General features: G+C 42.3%; 1 long non-coding RNA gene across 1 annotated transcript in view; it reads left to right on the top strand.

The window, feature by feature from the left end:
• LOC118350478 (uncharacterized) overlaps nucleotides 1-17,032 on the top strand; it is a 35,369-nt gene extending 18,337 nt beyond the window's left edge. The window contains exon 3 of the long non-coding RNA XR_007401129.1: nucleotides 16,126-17,032. This is a non-coding gene — a long non-coding RNA (uncharacterized LOC118350478). The remainder of the gene's footprint in view (nucleotides 1-16,125) is intronic.
• Nucleotides 17,033-17,860: the final 828 nt, after the last annotated feature.

The raw sequence follows: 17,860 nt of genomic DNA on the forward strand, positions 1-17,860 counted from the left end.
TTGCATTTCACAGATGGGTTTAGGTGTATATGTGCACATAGCAGAGAGGGGAGGGCCAGTGCATCCCTGCCAACCATAGCTGAAGAGCTCTAGTTTGACTAACATATTCTAGGAGATTAGAAAGGAACTAGAGTTAGCAGAACTGGGAGGTTAGGGGATTGGGATAGAGACAATAAATAAGGGAAGATGGAGGATCAAGGATGAAGGATCAGATGATTGGGACATCAAATCTTGGAACCTGAAGATAAAACATAAAAAGAAAAATCAGATTAAGAGTCAAAGGGGAAGGTCTTTGAGAATTACTCTTTTTTTTTTTATTGGTGTTCAATTTACTAACATACAGAATAACACCCAGTGCCCGTCACCCATTCACTCCCACCCCCCGCCCTCCTCCCCTTCTACCACCCCTAGTTCGTTTCCCAGAGTTAGCAGTCTTTACGTTCTGTCTCCCTTTCTGATATTTCCCACACATTTCTTCTACCTTCCCTTATTTTCCCTTTCTCTTTAATGAAATAGCAGATTCTTAATGTTGGGAATGGCCTCAAGTGGCATCTTCTCCATTTTCCTGAGGTAGAACTGGAGGCCCAAGAAGGAGATAGGCTTCCCCAAGGTTACTTAGTTGGATTCAATAAATCATTGACACATAGTGAGGTGCCCCATGCCTGATGTTCTTGGAGCTTTGGAGGAGTGTTGCAGTATAGTCCCTGACCACCGGGGAAGTGACACCTGAATGACAATGAACACACTCCTTCCAGCAGCCTGCAGCATCAGTTTTCCATGACCAGCAGCACGCTTGCTCTAGGTTAGATGTAACTCTGGCCCTTCCTTTCTTAACTCTACTCAGGTTCATAAAAGACAGCTAGGGACAGTCAGGAGTATGTGTGCACATGTGTGTGTGTTCACATGAGCACACTGGGCAAGCAGAAGTCCACTGGCCATCTCTCATTACCTTTAAATTCTAGGGAGAAGGGGTCTATAGGATGTTTATTACTTTGGGTTTTCCATGCCTCTTTTGCCCCTCCTTAATGTGGCCAGTTCTTCATTACTCTTTTCTGTGAACATATCAGATAGTTCTCTACCACCTACTGATGGCTATATGTAGGTTTGGAAGGCAGGAATCATGCTGGTACTTCCTTTGGATCCCTAAACATCACCAGTTGAGCATATAAGTTTTCTTTTTTTTCCCCCTTTTTATTTATTTATTTATTTTTTGCATATAAGTTTTCTATGCACACTTGTTGGATGGATAGATGGATGGATGGATGGATGGATAAATAATGGGCAGCAAATAAGGAAACAGAAGCCCTGAGAAGTTCAATAACCTACCCATGGTCACACAATTAATTTGGGGCAGATTTGAGACTAAAATGTAAGTCTTTTGACTCCCCACCCCATGTTCCACGGGTCCTTCATAGCACTGAGAGAAAGCCTTTAAGGGCAGAGGTAGACATAGAGATGCACTAGAGAATGAGTAACTTCTTGGTCAAAGCCAGTTTAATGTCCTTGGATGAAATGCCTTAAACTTAATAGCAAAAACCATTACATTGAGTCCAAAGATCTGGCTTTGGTCTAGTCTGGACTCAGATATTGAGTGTACAAATCACATGATCTCTTTCAGCCTCAGTTTCCTTATTTGTAGAGCACACTATCTTTGGTATTATGGAATTTGAAGGCCTCTGAGACTTGGTATTTTAAAACTCCACCATTCTAGGGGCACCTGGCCGGCTCAGTCAGGGGGTCATGTGACTCTTGATCTTGAGATTGTGAGCCCCACATTGGGTGTAGAGATTACTGAAAAGAAATAAACTTTAAAAATAAAAATAAAAAATAAAACCCCATTATTCTTGATGCCAGTGGATATCCAAGTCCCATTAATTCATTTAGTCAATAAATGATAACAATAATAAAAATAATCATTATGATTGTTGTATTTTCCAGCTGGATGGGATGTTTGGATGGGAGGCTCTTCCTCCATGCTGCTATTTGGGGAATTCAGAGCTAAATATAGCCCAGTTCCAGGCATTCCAAACACCATCATCTCAAATTAGGAAATACATTTGCACCTCCTATCAACAGTCCTGTGGCAGACACGCTGACAACGCTGGCAAAGATGCAGGAAGACTATTTCCTCCCATGAAAAAAAACGTGTCTGCTCCTGGAAAAAAATGGTCCAGAGATTCTGTGGAAGGACCTAATGGTAGGATAAAGCGGTTGTAGGATTGCATCTAAGGATGGACTCAAGCACTCAGGAGAACTGGCATATAATCACTACTACTTATTGAGCACCTACTATGTGCCAGGCTATATCCTAAGTAATTTATATGTGTTACATCTAGTCATCATGACAATCTTGAAAAATAATTTCTCAAGGCCACATGGCTTATAAGTTACAAAGGAAAGATATTCATCTACAGCTGTCTCTCTCTTTTTTTTAGATTTATTTATTTATTCAGAGAGAGAGAGAGAGAGAGAGGCAGAGGGAGAAGCAGGCTCCATGCAGGAAGCCCAATGTGGGACTCGATACCGGGTCTCCAGGATCAGGCCCTGGGTTGAAGGTGGCACTAAACCGCTGAGCCACCAGGGCTGCCCTCTACAGCTGTCTCAACCCAAAGTTTATGTATCACCAATAACATTGTAGCCTTCCTGCAGCTCCTGCCTTCCCTCTTTCCTTGCACCCAAATGGATGCTTACCATGTTTCTGACCCTGTGCTAAGCATACAAAGGTAAATAGGACTCCGTTGGTGCTCTTAAAGACCTCCCAGTTAATGCTTAACTGAAAACATTAACTGATAATCAAAATACATACAGTATGACACAAGGATAAAAAATAAATAGAGGGTAAGGTAGGAACATATCCCAGGGGTGGCATGAAAAACTCCAGAAAGGACACAAAGTTTGAGTAAATACAGAAAGGGTGACCAGCAGGTGACAGGTCATCAAGGCATGAGATGGCAATCAGCAAGAGGAGCAGTGTGGGAAAGTCAGGGAAAACTGAGAGAGTGCATTGGGTTTGGAGGGCAGCAATGGGTGCAGGGAGAGTCTCGCCCCACCCCCCTTCATCTCTACAGCACACCATCTCCACTCCCAATATCATGTGGCACTATTAGCCCATCAAGGGAGAAGAACCAGTTTAAGGCACCCTAAATTAAGAACTTCTCTCCCTTCTGCTTCACAAAATGAGAGAAGCATCAAGCCCTATCGCTGGAGACTTCAAATCCCAGTTCAGGGATTAAAAACAAACACAAACCACAAACAAAACCCTGCGGAAGCCTGAGTGGTGGCCTGGGACCAGAATGAGCTGAGAAAAACACTCCCCTTCCCTTGACCTCCAAGCCACTTTCTGTAACCCCAGTGCCTGAGCTGGACAATGTCTCCAGGGCGTTGAAGCTTTTTCAGTTGAAACTGACTCTGCTGCCTTTGGCTCTTAGCACCTTCCCACCCTGGGAAGGGAGATGGATGCATGTCCTAGAGTGCTGCCTTCATACCTCCTCTCTCCTCTTCCACTGCAGGTTACATCCCTTGCAGAGTTCTCCTGCCCTCCTCACCATCATTTCCTCCTCTTCTCCTTAACCTGGCCCCACCTCCCTTCCCTCCCGCTTCTCTCCCTCAAAACTCCTTATTCTTCCACAGTACCTCTCTCTCCAGCCTGAGCTTCATGATGTCAGAAAAGAAAAACAAGGCACTTTTTATGCTTTGTTTCTAAACCCAAGCCAATAAAATGCTCCTTTCATTTGAGGAGAAGGGAAAGCAATAACTCAGGCATTAGCAGGGAGTACAACACACTTATTTGTAGTCTTCATGGAGCTCACTGGGGCCGGCTCCTCCTGCATGCAGGGCCTGCTCCCAGAGCACTGAGCATGAGGTATAAGACTCAGAAAATAACCCTGAGGGGCGTGAAAGCAGCAGGTTGTGACAGAGCTGTGACCTGATCCTTTGTTCCCTATCTGTCACACCTATCTCCTCCCTTGGGGTGTGACTGAGTCCCACCACTTGGCCAGGACCAAGGACAGTCTCCAGCATCCCTACACAAAGAGGGTTCAAATATCCTGAGCCCTAGGGCACCTAGGTGGCTCAGTCCCTTAAGTGTATGCCTTTAGCTCAGGGCATGATCTCAAGGGTTTGGAATCAAGCCCTACCCCCCACCCCCAGATGAGGATGGGCTCCCTGCTCAGCGGGAAGTCTGCTTCTTCCTCTCCCTCTGTCCCTCCTCCTTGTTCTTGCTCTCTCTCTCTCTCTCTCTCTCAAATAAATAAATAAATAATTAAATAAATAAATAAATATTTAAATAAACCAACAAAAAACTCCAAATTGAGCCCAGCTCAGGAGTGGCTTCCATGGCCAAGCTAGACCACCCCTGCCTTCTATCCCCTTCTGTGACAAGCTGCCACAAGCCGAGAATGTAAGAGGAAGACTCAGTTCCTGGCTTCAAGGATTCCCCAGTTTGATGGAGCCAATATAGTTCACACTTTCAAAGAGCTTCTTGTCTGATGGAATCAACACAACCCCTACCTTCAAGGCGTTCTCAGGTTAACAGCACCCTCAGCCAATACTTAAAGAACACTACAGGGCGATATGATAGAGAGGGAAGGCAAATGGTCTTTGGAGCTAAGGGTCTGGCTAATGAACAATAAATCCCAGCTCCAATCTGAACCGGCGTCTTTATCTATGAAATGGGGTGTCCTCTCCTGTCTTTTCCTAGTAACCTGCATCCAGAGAGGCACCATGAAAAGTTTTAACTGTTACTCCCTTAAGCAAGCCCTTGGCAGGATTCTAAAATGTCTGCCTGGTGGCCATTTCCCCCTTCCCCTTTTCTTCCCACCTCCTGTGACTCTCCTGTCAATTTCTGCCTCTCACACTTTCTCTAAAGCAACAATAATGGTGCCTTTTTATAGAGGGCCCCATTCATGCCATGTACTGTACCAGTCCTTAACAAAATCTCAATCTCTACCTCTTGGCTTTAGATCCACTCTACTTTCTGGGAATTGTTGGTTGCCAAAGACAAATTCTACTTCCCTCTGATTCTTCGCCGGGCTCAGATTGGATGCACATTTTGGGTGCCCCATTACTGGGATGTCAGTTAAATGAATATATAACCAAATGTTGTGATTTGTAAACCTGCCCATAACAATCAGCTAGCACAGTGGCTCTGGGCCTCGTACACAGCTTAACATCCCAGCTTCTACAGCCCAAAGTTCCCATCAGTAAGCTCATTTCTTGAGCCCTCTATTATTAGGTTACAAATCCATTTTCCAGATGGTGTTGCTGGCACAGGGAAAGCCTGGGACACTGGCTCAAAGTCACTCACTACCCTGAACCAGAGAAGATGATGAGTATCTGGAGGTGGGTGGAAGAGGTGATGGAGGCTATATTATAAAGGGCAGGGGGCACACCCAGACAGTGTGTCTCCATGAGTATCGCGCCCCTCTCTTGCATGCCAGCTTCCAGGTTGTTGGTGCCTTGCAGCACTATTCCAGGCTGCTGCAGTGGTCAGAGTAGAAAGCCAGAGAGGCGGGCCTGACACGAAGCTAACATAACTGTCACACTCCTGCCAGGCACCCTGAGGAGCTGTGAGGATGACTGCCAAGCAGTTAGGGCTGATCTTTGAGGATGGCCAGAATGGAAGGCCCCCTTCTCTGAACAACTGCCCAGAATGCAAAGTGACCCAAGCTCGGGTGGAACTGTGACTTCTCAGATCCCTCCACTGCAGGAATCACTATCCCTTCCTCAATCTCCAGGACAGACCTGGGGTGGAGAGGGAAGGGGAGGGAATAGCTCTAAGCTAGAGATTTTGGACTCCTTTAAGACAGGAATCCGGCACTCCTGTGTAAGAGAACTTTAGCTATACCACTCCTGCTCTGTCTGGAATCCCCCAGGTAGGTAGAACAGTAATGTCCTGCCTGGCCTCTGGAGGGCACAGGAAAGCTATGGGTGACCAACTATCCCAATTTGCCCAGGACTGAGGTGGAGGGGCAGGTTCCCTGGATGTGAGACTTCCAGTGCTAAAACTGGCAAAGTCCCAGGCAAGAAAGGACGAGTTGGTTACCCTGGAGAATGGCTTTGTCTCACCTGTTAGGAGCTCCTTGCTCCTGGTTCCCAACCTCCCTTCTTGTTCTTTAAGCATCTTTCTGAATGAAAAGTTTCCTGTTTAGCATTTGTCCCAGCATAGAGGCTAAAGGGGGCGTACTAGAGAAATCAGTGGGTAGATAACATCCCCAGGGCCACAGCCTACAAATGCTGAAACCAAGCAATGCTAGCTTTCACAGCACCCGTGAGAGGTTAAGTGAGAGGTGTGTTAGAAAGAAGAGGAAGCTGACTATCTTCTAGAGAAGCAGTGCTCTGACCAGGGCGATGGGGCCTGTGACATTGACCTTACAAGTTTATCAAGGTTGCCCACTGCTCATCCCAGAGGACCTCAAAGTGAAGACCCAGCTTGAAGAGGGATACCATGGACTTGGGAGCTTACAGTGAGCTGGTGTGTGTGGGAAGATGTGCCATCTCCCCGACATGCATGACAGTCAGTGTCTTTATGTCCTTTCTTTATGCTCTTGTTCATGCATAGCCTTCCAGGGCAACCTCTTCCTCCCTTTGTTGGTTCCTGTGTTTTTTTCTCATTCTCAGCTGATCTTGGAGCTCACCTTTTACAAGAAGTTGACCAAAAGGAGGAGTTTCAATGACCTTCCATTAGTATTCATTTCACTTTCAAATGAGATACATGTACATCTTTGATTAAGGGGTTCTTTTCCAGTTTCCAAGTTGGTGAAGGATATGTATCTTCTAACCTGGACCTTTCACATAGACGGACAGAGCTCCTGAGGACAGGGCCCACACACAGCAGAATGGGTGCATCAATCCTCAGATGTGATTGGGTGTCCTTTCCACCACCTGACATGGCTCTAGCATGCACATTGTGATTTTCATTACAGTGTACTTTTAAAGGCTTTCCCTTCCATTATCGTGTGTGTGTGTGTGTGTGTGTGTGTATGCACACGTGTATAAAATAACCACTGCATATTTCTTTTAACTGGGCATTTATAAACCAGGTGGGACATAGAAAAACTCCCAGAACAATCCTCCAGGAGGGAAAAAAATAATAGCTTCAAGGTTCTATATGTTTGAGGAGAGGAGCAGAATAACTGGCTAATATTCATAAGAACTAATAATTAGCAAATTAGGTCTCAAGGTATTTCTTTCTCACAGAGTAATCATTTGTTTGTCTTAAATGAACAAATGGGTTGATTACAATTATTAGCACGTGAGAGTGTTGACTGAGCCTCACTAGCAGCTGTGAAATGCAAACAGACGTGCAGAGACATAATCACATTCTCATTCCCACTAATGACTTTGATGAAGGCAGACTATCATACTAAAAACCGAAAAGATTAGCCTTGAGGTTATACGTTTATATGAAAGTTCTTTAATTAATGCATGTCATCTCTGTTCTTTGGGGCAGCCTTTTGCTGCAAATCTGTTGCTTAAAAGCTAAGCATCCTTGCATATATCATTATAGGAAAAAAATTTTATTCTCCATAAATTTGGGGGCATATGCAAATGCTTTTTCAATGATACTTTCTTCGTATTTTCCTCATATTTTTTAAATGAAAAATTTCAAATATACTGAAAAGGGAAAAGGATTTATCATGAGTACCATATACTTATCACCTATATTCTACAATATTTTAGAATATTTGGTTTCTCATCTACCTATCATCTATCCATCCATCAATAAATCTTATTTTTTATGCATTTGAAAGCATATTCCAGACATCGGTGCAATTCATTTTTAAATACTTCAGTATACATGTCACTAACTAGAGTTTGATATTTGTTTACAGTTCTTTTTTAGGTGAAATTTACATACAGTGAATGCTTCAACCTTAAATACACCATTTGATGAGTTTGGACAAATACACATGCTTGTGTAACCCAAAGTCCTAGAACATTGCCATAGCTCCAGAAAGTCCCCTCCTACCTCTTCCAGTCAATTTTGCAACACAGGCACTGTTCTGATTTTTTTCACCATAGCATCATTGCCAGATTTTATGTAAATGGAAGCATAAGCGTACAGTACATACTCTTCTGCATAAGGGTTTTTTCACTTAGTTTCTGAGCGTCCTCCATGCTGGGTGAATCAGTAAATCATTCCTTTTGATGGCTGAGTAGTAGCTCATTGAATGAATATATCACAGTTTGATTACCCATTCTCCTGCTGATGGACACCTAGACTGCTTTCAGTTCTGAGCAATTATAAATAAAGCTGCTATGAGCAACAGTTCCTGTGGACATATGCTCCCATTTCATATGGATAAATATCCACAGATGAACTTATTGGGTCATAGGTTAGATATATGTTTAGTTTCATAAAAACAAAACAAAACAAAACAAAACAACAACCTGCCAAAATGTTCCAAAGTAATTGTACCATTTTACACTCCCATCAGCAATATACGAGAACTCCAGTTCACATCCTTACCAACAGTTGTGCTGTTAGTTATTTTAACTCAGGGCATTCAGATGGGTGTGCAGTAGTATATCAGTATAGTTTTAATTTACATATTCCTGATGACTAACAATATTGAGCATCTTTTTCATGTGATTATTGGCCATTCATTTATCTTTCTTTGTCTATTCAAATCATTGCCTATTTTTATTGGATTGTTTGTCTTTTTATTATTGAGTTGCAGAATGATGTATATATTCTGGGCACTAGTCCTTTGTCAGATATATGTTTTGCAAATATTTCCCTCAATCTGGGTCTTGCCTGGTTCCCCCTCAATAGTGTTTTTTGATAAGCAGAAGTTTTGAATTTTCACAAAATCTGATTTAACGTTTTCTTTGATGGTTATTGTCTTCCTTAATCCTGTCTAGGAAACCTTTGCTATCTCTAAGTAACAAAGATATTTTTCCCAGTTTCTGCTGGCAGCTTTATAGTTAATGATCCATATCAAATTAATTTGTGTGTGTGTTTGAAGCAAGGGCTGAGATTATTTTTTTCTGTGTTAATATCCAGTTCTTCTAGTGCTGTTGGCTAAAAAGACTTTCCTTTTCTCCATTACATTGATTTGGTGCCTTTGGTGAAAATCAAATATTTACAGATACATGAGTCTATTTTGAGGCTCTCTCTGCTATCCCATTGACCTATTTGCTGATCTTCATGTCAATCCATACCGTTTGGATTCCTATAGCTTTTATAATAAGTCTTGGAGACAAATAGCATAAGCCCTCCAACTGTGTTCTTTTTAAAAGGATTTATATATTCTAAGTCTTTTGCATTTCAATATAAAATTTAAAATTAGTTTGTCAGTACCTTTTTAAAATACCTGTTGGGATTATGATTGGGATTTCAGTGAATCTAAGGGGAGAATTTAATTCAGGGAGACTTGACATCATACCAGTTTTGAGTCTTCCAATTCACAAACATGGAATATCATTCCAGTTGTTTAGATCTTCTTGACTTTTTCTCGACATGTTTTGTACCTTTCAGGCTTGCATTTATTTTCTTAAATTTATTCCTAAGTGTTTTATGACTTGTTACTATTAAAAGTAGAATTTTAAGAATTTTTTTTTATTGCTATGTAGAAATCTAGTTGCTTTTAGTATTTGACCTTACTTCTTGTTATCTTTCTAAAGTCATTTATTATTCTAGTAATTGTTTTGTAGTACAAATCCTGATTCCTGGGCATTTTCTATATAAACAGCCAGATGATCTACAAATGGTCATCCATTTTTATTTCTTTCTTTCCAATCTCTATGCCTTTCTTGGGTTCCTCACTGGCCATCATGTCTAGTACATCATTGAATTAAAGTGGTGAGATGGGTATCCTTCCCATGTTCTCTATCTGAGGAATGTTGGAAAATAATTCTCCATGGATTTTACACATTTGTGCAAGAGATTTCTCTTCTGTAAAAGAAATGCAGGCAGACAGAGATACAAGCTTCTGGACTATCTTTTATTCTGGATTATCTTTTCAAGAGTATTTGTACTGTAAATAGCCCAGGAAGACAGAGATAGTGTCTCCATTTGCAAAAGAGGAACAATCTGTTTGCTGTCCAGAATAATCCTTTCAGGGCAAAAGCTGGGCAAGTTTGCATGCAACACCTTATAAAAGATTAGAGTTCCCTAAGCTTAGCATTCCTCATCTGTGACACAAAACTATTTTGTGCAAAATACCCATTTAGGCCCAATAGGGCCCAATAGGGCCTGGGGGACAATGATGAGAACATGAAGTTCCTGCCACCTGCTGTGCTGTGAGGAATTAAGCTCTTTGTTTCTGACACAGAGGTCATGTCATCTGTCAGCATCTGCTATGGATTGAATTGTGTACCCCAAAATTCATATGTTGAAGCACTAAAGCCCAATATGACTAACTCCAATGAATTTAGAAATAGGGCCTATAAGAAGATGGCTAGGGTTAAGCGAGATCATAAAGATGGGACCTTGACCTTAGGATTAGTCTTTTTATAAGAAGAGACATCAGAGAATTTGCTTCTCTCTCTCTCTCCTCCACCCTCGTTCATCTTTTCTCTCATTCTCCCTCCCTATCTCTCCCCCCCGCCCTCTTTGCGACACCCAGAGGAAAGGCCATGTGAGGACCAAGTACATTCCACAAGCCAGTAAGTCCATAAACCTGACCTTGGGGGCACCTGTGTGGCTCAGCAGTTGAGTGTCTGCCTTCGGCTCAGAACGTGATCCCAGTGTCCTGGAATCAAGTTCAGTATTGGGCTCCCTGTGGGGAGCCTGCTTCTTCCTCTGCCTATGTCTCTGCCTCTCTCTCTGTGTCTCTCATGAATAAATGAATAAATCTTAAAAAAAAAAAACTGACCTTGGACTTTCTATCGTCCAGAACTGGGGAAAAAAAATTTCTATTGTTTAAGCCACAATTGGGTGATAGTAATGGCAGCACCAGCCAACCAATACAATATCCATAAGACTGTGGTAGGCTAACTTGTTAGCTTGCAAGTAGAGTAAAATTCATATGCTTCATATTTCTTGACAAGAGGGAAAGCATTAAATCTTTAACTATTAAGTATAATGTTTGCTATAAGATTTTGGTAGACATTTTTTTAAAGATTTTATTTATTTATTCATGAGAGACACAGAGAGGCAGAGACACAGGCAGAGGGAGAAGCAGACTCCCTGCAGAGAGCCCGATGTGGGACTAGATCCCAGGACTCCAGGATCGTGCCCTGGGTTGAAAGCAGGTGCTAAACCGCTGAGCCACCTGGACTGCCCTTGGTAGACATTTTTTTTATAATAAATTTATTTTTTATTGGTGTTCAATTTACCAACATACGGAATAACACCCAGTGCTCATCCCGTCAAGTGCCCCCCTCAGTGCCCGTCACCCATTCACCCCCACCCCCCGCCCTCCTCCCCTTCCACCACCCCTAGTTTGTTTCCCAGAGTTTTTTAATCAAATTGAGGAATTCTCTATTTTCAATTTGCTAAGAGTTTTTAACATAATTGGGTGTTGCGTTTTTGTCAAATGCTTTGTCTGCATCTGCTGGATGTGGTCATTTGTTCCCCTTTATTCTGCTAATATCGAGAATTATATTGATTGATTTTTGAATATTAAAACAATCTGGCATTACTGGAATAAACCTTACTTAGTCATGATGTCACATAAATATGTATGCATCGCTGTACACATTTTACTAATATTTGGTTAAAGAATCTTAAAGAATCTTTTTTTTTTTTGGTTAAGAAATCTATGTTCATGAGGGATATTGGTCCATTACATTTTTTATACTGTCTTTTTCTGGTTTTGGTATTAGGGTACTAATAATGACCTCATAAAATCAGTTAGAGAGTTTTCTCACCTTCTTTGTTGTGTGGATAAGTTTATATTAGTCAGCTCAAGCTGCCATAACAAAATATCATAGTGGCTCAAAAAATGGAAATTAATTTTCTCACATTTCTGGAGATTGGAAGTCCAAAATCAAGGTGCCAGCATGGTCAGGTTCTTCAGGTTCTGATGAGAACTCTCTTCCTGGCTTGCAGATGTCTACGTCTCCTCTGCATCCTCCCAAGGCAGAGAAAGAGAGAGAGGATCTATGGTGTCTCTTGTTATAAGGACACTAATCCCATCCTGGGGCCCCACCCTCATGACCTCGTTTAAACCTAATTACCTCTCAAAGATCCCATCTCCAAATACCAAATACCAATATTAGGGCTCAGGGTTTCAACATATGGATGGGGTTGGGGGGTACAATTCAGTCCTTTGAAGCATTTGAGTAGAATTGGTATTATTTCATTCTTAAATGCTTGAGAGAATTTACCAATGAAACCACCTGAACCTGGAGTTTTCTTTATGCAAATATTTTAATTACAAATTCAATTTCTTTACTAGATACAGAGCTATTAACATTTTTCTATTTTATTCTTGAATCAGCTATGCAATTTGATTATTTCAAGAAATGATTCCATTTAATCTAAATTGTTAAGTTTATTGGGACAAAGTTATTCATATTTTCTTATTATCTTTTTAATATCTTTAAGATCTACAGTATGTTCTCACTTCATTCCTGAGATTAGTCATTTGTATTTATTTCCTTAATGAATCTGGCTAGAAGTTTTGTTGTAGTTTTTGACAGGCGATTTATTTCTGTCATCTGTTTTTGACTTCACTGATTTCTGCTTTTATCTTTATTCTTTTTTCACTTCTACTTACTCTGTGCTTGCTTTGCTTTGTTTTCCAGCTTCTTTAAAAAAATTTTTTTTAATTTGAGAGAGAGAGAAGGAGGCGCTGGGAAGAGGGAGAGAGAAATCCAAGTAGGCTCCACACTGAGAGTGGAGCCTGATGCAGGGCTCCATCTTAGGACCCTGAGGTCAGACCTGAGCCAAAATCAAGAGTCCAACGTTCAACCAACTATGCGCCCAGGTGCCCCTGTTTTCTATTTTCTTAGGTGGGACCTTACATAATTGATTTCAGACATTTCTTTTTTCCTTTTTTTTTTCTTTTTTCCTAATATAAACGTTTAGAGCCATAAACTGCCCTCTAAGAACCGCATTAGCTATCTCCCACAGATTTCGATATGGTGTATTTTTTATTACTCATGGAAGTATTTTGTAATTCCTCCATGATTTCTTCTTTAATTTATGATCCTTTAGAAAAATGCTCAACTTCTAAATCTTTATAGTTTTGTATTCATTGTTGATTTTTTAAAAAAGATTTTACTTATTTAGTTGAGAGGGAGAGAGAGCACAAGCAGGGGGAGGGGCAGAGGGAGAGGGAGAAGCAGACTCCCCACTAAAGTGAGGCTTGATCCCAGGACCCTAAGATCATGATCTGAGCCGAAGGCAGATGCTTAATGTACCCAGCCACACAGGCACCCCTTGTTATTGATTTCTAATTTGGCTTTATAGTGGTCAAAAAGCATATCCTGTATACCTCCCATCCTTTTAAATTTATTAAGACTTATTTTATGGTCCAGAACATTTCCATCTTGTACAACATACTTGGTGTGCTTGAAAAGAATGTACATTCTACGGTTGTTGGAGGTAATATTCTATAAATATCAGTTAGGTCAAGGTGGTCGCTATTTCAAACTCAACTCTGATTTTTGCTTCTGTTTTCCTTGCCTAGACCAGGGGACTGAAAACAAAAACAAAATTTGAGCTGCTTGTGAGCATTACATAAATATGTAAAAATGTATAAAGCTTGGTACATGCAATTTTTAAAAAAAATGCCAGTTACCTTTCTCTTGTGGCCCCTGCGCCCTATGCCAGCTTTATCCTGAGGTCTGATAATCCGTCAAAATGAATTTAATGAATAGACAGAGCTCCAAAAATGGAGATATGCTCTTCCTGGCCCCTGCTCCCTCACCCCAGCCATCAGAATCTGACCTCACTAGCCTTTGATAAGTGATCCTTTCTTATAGCCTGGCTGCGTTAGAAAATACTTGAGTAGAGTATCAGAGGATACATCAGGAACCTGGGGCCAGCGAGCCTCAGCACTGTGAGTTGCAGGTGCCATAAACACCTTAATTCTATATCTTATTTCCATGACAGATATCACTAAGACCTAGCACTTCCTTCCTCTCAGAATCTGTGGGTGGTCCCCAGTAGCCACTCCCTCCTCCTTTTACTAATCTGTTATTAAAATAGATCCACTCCACCCTTAGCTGGACAGGTGGCCTCGCAGACAAGGGCTACATCACTTCCCAACCTCTTCTGCAGGAAGGTGTGGCTGTGTAACTAAGGTCTGCCCGATGGAAGTGGAGAAAAGGGATGTGTGCAAGTTTCTTATAATGCTTTTACAGTGAAGAGTTATGAGCTCCCCTTGCCTTCCTCTGGCTAGAATGCAGATGAGGTATTGGTGAGCTGTCATCTTGGAGCATCAAGATAGAAGAAGTTTGAATCCTTGGCAACTTTGGGAGCGAGGGACACAAGGCAGTCTCACCTCCCCCAGGTGACCTACTGTCAAATACACTTCAGTCTTATTTAACTCACTATATTTTGGGTTCTCTTTGCTACAGTGGTCTAACCTGAATTCTGACTGATTATAAAGCCTTCCCACCTCAGAGATGCAGTCAGCCTCCACCAACAGATTAGCATTTCATTCAGGAGACCTATTTGTCATCCTGATTTAAGCTGTATATCCCAGGTGGGTAGACTGTCACCTCTCTGAGACCAGGAGCAATAGTTGCCTTGTTCATCACTAAATGTCTGGTATCCAGCTCAGTGCTGAGTCTCAGCAGGGGCTTAATAGATATATGCTGAACAAATATATGAATAAATAAACCTTGTCCTTCGCAAGATGTAACGTTAGCCAGACCACCATCCCTTGGAGTTAGAATGACTGTAGTAACTATATCACCTTATTCCCACTATGACAAAGCATAAGGAGAAATTTTTGAAGTTTCATGACCAAAACAATCTGCATTTCTCCTAAGCAAAATGTCCCAAGATTCAGAAATGTTAGGCTACTGCTAAAGTTAAAATGTATTGTTCTTTGGCTGCCAGGAAACTGAGACTTGGCCTTGGACTCCATCACTGCAAATGTATAGCACCTGTAGTAGATGCAATGTTGTGCTGAGCAGATCCTACCCCCAGGGCTCAGACATCCATTCTCCTAGCTGCTCAGTGTTATGGACTAGCTGCTCACAAATTAATCTTCCCCTAGGATTTTCAGATAAAATACAGAACACTCAGTTAAATTAGAATTTCAGATGAACAACATATCCTTTAAAATAAAAAAAGTATAAGTATGTCCCATGTGATATATTTGGGACATACTTACACTAAAAAGGTGTTGTTGGTAATCTGAAATTTGAATTTCACTGGGCATCTTTTATATTTATTTGCTCAACTTAACAATTCTACCCTTGGCCAAAGAGATATGGCTTGTCCAAGGTCACACCATTCCCCCTAGTAGCTCACACCCAAAGACTAATCCATGTGGGAGTGGAACAGCTTGGCCTTGCCCCAATTCCATTTTCACTCCACTTCCTGTTATAGTGATGAATCCTGGCCCAGCTTCTACTCTTGTCCCATCCTGCCATTTGCCCTTTCCTTCCATAAGCATGGTCCCAAGAGCACCTCTTGAGCTAATGTCCCCAGACCTTGTTTCACGAGGAGCCAGGCTTAAGAGGGTACCTTTCGGCTACAACCTTCCCCCCTAGTTTTTTCTCCTTTACCCCCTTTCCCCTTTATCTGTGCTTCCTAATTACTATATATATATATATATATCGTATTTTGCATGAGAGATAAGCATAAAGAACCGGAGAAGGAATCCCAGGTCTTACCCTATCCCCACGAATACCACCTGTAATGGAAGTAAGTCACATAACATCTCTAAAGCATCTACCTAAACAGCAAAGTTTGCAAGATTTGCCTTACAGACCTTCTGCACAAAGGACTGGATGTTGGAGGGCTCTTCACAGGTAAAGCTCTTTACAACTCTAGTTTGTGCTGTGGTTCCGGCTGGACCTGAACCCCAAACTCACTGACTCCTTAGTGACAGTCTTCGGGAGGAGGAAAATCTCCCTGCATTCCTATGAGACAGAAGCTACCATTCTGCCTGTGATGGGCATCCCCTGGTTGGTGTGAGGATGCCTTCTGTGCATCTTTACTGCATGACTGTCTCTCTACACTAATCCTGTACTTTTGTGCTGATATCCTGGTAGGTCTTAAGAGATCATTGAAATGAGTAAGGAAGAGATGCCTCAGCTCCCTGGAAAAGGAGGAAAGGTGCTGAGCTTCCTTTTAAACCGCAGAGCCAAGCACCCACCTGGAAAGCAAAGGGCACTTAAGGATGGTAGACATGAGCTAAAGGTGTCCCCAGAGAGCTGGCTAATGGAAGAATTATGCAGAAAGGCACTCGGGAGAGGATAGTGGTGGTGGTGCCAACAAGTTGCCATCCGGGCAGTTCTGACACTCCCCAACCCAAGACACAGGCAACACCAGTATGGCAGGCTGCCCAGGCTTGAACTCTGATGGCCTCAACCTTGGCCACACATAGAACACTGGGTGGGGGAGGGCAGCAATAAATCTCTTCAAATGGAGCAGGGAGCAGTGCTTTTGAAAGCTCCCCATGTGAGCCCCATGTGCAGCCTTGGGTGTGGGTGTAGGCATCACCCCCGACCAGCTCTGCTGCCTGGGCCAAGTCACTTCACTTCTTAATCTTACTTTTCTCATTGCTAACAGAGGAGAATGCCCACCTGCTATAGTTGAATTGAGGTGCTCTGGAAAGATGTTGAAGTCCTAACCCCTGTGAATGCGGCCATATTTAGAACTGAAGTCTTTACAGATATAATTAAGTTAAGATGAGGTCATGAGGGTGGATCCCTAATCCCAATATGACTAGTGTCCTTATAAAAGGACACTATTGGACACTGCTATTCACAGGAAGAATGCCATATGAAGATTGGTGTTTTGCTGCCACGAGCCCAGGAACCATCAGAAGCTGGGAGAGGAGCCCAGACCAGACCCTTCCTTAGTGCCATCAGAGGGAATGCGGCCTTGCTGACACCTTGACCTTGACATCTGGCTTCCAAGAACAATGAGACAATAAATTTCTATTGTTCGAGCCACCCAGTTTGTGGTACTTGGTTGTGACAGCCTTAGCCAAACTAATACACCACCCTACAGGAATTTTTTAAGACTTGAGAATAAAATACATAAAACCTCTGACATTAACATATGCACTCAGTAAATTATGATGACAATATTATTGTGCTTTTCAAGTCTTTATTTCTTTATATACTGTGGCTGTGTGGCCATGGATAAATTATATCACCTCTCTGTGCCTCAGGTTTTTTATCTGTAGAGGGGCCCTGGCAAAAGCACTTATGTTGTAGGATTATTGTTAGATAAAATACACTCAAGTGTGGCGTGCACTTAGAACAGTGCCTGGCACATATCAAGTTCTCTGCAAAAAGCATCATTGTGATGATGATACACAGTGAGAGGGAGGGACTAGATAATCCTTCTAGAAACATTTCCAACTAGAAACCCAATCAACAACTGTTTTCAACATGCTCAAACAAATAACAAAACTTCTCTGCAAGTTGGTTACAGAGTAAAACTTGTGGGGGAGGTCATTTGGGAAGTCCAAAGGGAGAAGTCCGGGCCCAGGGAGTCCTCAGGTGCTTCTGACACGGCGTCCTGGGCTTCATCTCTCTGAGCTGACAACTGCTGCCTGGTCTGGAGTTTGTCCTGTGATGGGTCCTCACTCTGTGGAGCACGGTTGTTAGAGCTCATGGGATAATCAAGCCCTAGTCGGTCTTAGTGTGAGGGACCACGGGGTGCCCAGGGCATAGACAGATGGCTCTGAGGAGCTGTGACCTGGGGTGAGACCCCAAGCTCCCAGAGGAGCCAAGGAGGGCAGGGGTCTGTGATATCACCCTGCCCACTGCACAA

The sequence above is a fragment of the Canis lupus genome, chromosome 12 (assembly GCF_003254725.2).
Source record: "Canis lupus dingo isolate Sandy chromosome 12, ASM325472v2, whole genome shotgun sequence".
NCBI classification, from domain to species: Eukaryota; Metazoa; Chordata; class Mammalia; order Carnivora; family Canidae; genus Canis; species Canis lupus.